This window comes from Bison bison, unplaced genomic scaffold (assembly GCF_000754665.1).
Source record: "Bison bison bison isolate TAMUID 2011002044 unplaced genomic scaffold, Bison_UMD1.0 scf7180017864481, whole genome shotgun sequence".
In the NCBI taxonomy this organism is placed as follows: Eukaryota; Metazoa; Chordata; class Mammalia; order Artiodactyla; family Bovidae; genus Bison; species Bison bison.
This window is the reverse complement of record NW_011495041.1, coordinates 1869088-1870618: the sequence shown is the minus strand read 5'-3', so window position 1 is coordinate 1870618 and position 1531 is coordinate 1869088.

Below are 1531 nucleotides of genomic sequence, written 5' to 3'. Positions count from 1 at the left end.
TGCAGCTGCCGCCACCTCTTAGAGGCGCGCTTCGAGTGCAAAGAAAGCAGGAGTTCGTCCCTGGTTATCGTGCACATTTGGGGCTCAAAATGCCCACGTGCTGATGAAACCCACGAAGTGGGAACAGGTGGCGAGAACACACACACACGGGGGTGGGAAGGGAGGAGACTCCAGCCCAGTTCCCGAGTAGCCAGGGTTATCTGAGAAGATCCGAACCCAAGATCTGAACGCCTTGCGCACCGGGTTAATTCGTGCGCACAGCACCCCCGCGCACCTCCTCCCCGAGCCTGACTCTGCGTTCCCGCATTTTAATAGAAATTTGACAGTGTCCCCTCTCTCCCTCGGTCCCAACCGCGGCGCTCTGCACTTCCCCCGCGAGCCCTCCCTCCTCCTCGGGCTTTGCCTCTCACTCGCCCTCTCGGGGTCCACGCTGCAGTCCCTCCGGTAAGACTCTCCCGGCCGCGGGCGCCCATTGGCTGAGCGCTGGGAGGAGGCGTGTGCCCGGCCCGGCGAGTTTCATTGAGCGGAATTAGCCCGGATGACATCAGCTTCCCACTCCCCCCACCCACCCCCACCCCGGGCCTGCCCAGCTCATTGGCGCGGCGGCCCCTCCAAGACCCGCACATTGTTCCCCGCCCCCGCCGCGGCCACCGCCGCCGTCGCCGCCGCCACCCGGCTATAAAAACCCTCCGAGCGGGGAAAGGTGCGGATGCTCATTATAGACCGACGCGACATCGGCGCCCGGTCCCGGTTCTCTGCCGCAGTCTTGGGGACCGAGCTCCTCTAACCGCATCCGTGGTAAGTGCGCCCGCCCCTCTCAACCCCCTGCCCCAAGCAACTCCAGCCTACACCCCAGGGACAGAGGCCCCTCACTTCGGCTGCGACCCGGGGAGCTCCGCTAAAGTGGATCCAGATCCCTCCCTTGCCCGCCAGTTCTCCCAGCGGTTTCGCTGCCCTGGCCCTTCCCAAGGTCACCGCACCATCCCTTTTGCCCCAAAGCGAGAAATTGGGGCCACAATAGCGGTCTTCTGCCCCAGCCCCAGTCAGCTGAACGAGCCCCCAGCCCGCCCCTGGCGCAGCGCGTGGAGTCTGGGCTCCGTGGCGGGCGCTGGCTGCCGGTCTGTGAGCGTGTGTTTGCTGAGCGGTGTCGATGGAGATAAGGTGGATGCGTTTGAGGAACCAAATAAATACTTCTCTATTTAGATCTCCACCCTTCCCAAAGAAAAACCCTCACTTGACACTTTTTTTTAGTGTGTTAGTCGCTCAGTCGTGTCCGACTCATTGCGACCCTATGGACTGTAGCCTGCCAAGCTCCTCTGTCCGTGGCATTTTCCAAGCGAGAATACTGGAGTGGGTTACCATCGCCTTCTCCAGGGGATCTTCCCGTCTGAGTCACCAGGGAAGACCTCATTCCTAACAGAAGGTATAAAAACCGTAGAATGCCACCCTCCCAGAGGAGAGCTCCATCCTCCAGGGATTAAACAACCTGTGGATGAGAGCGGCGGGGAGGCGGTAGGGAGGGAAAGAGCGG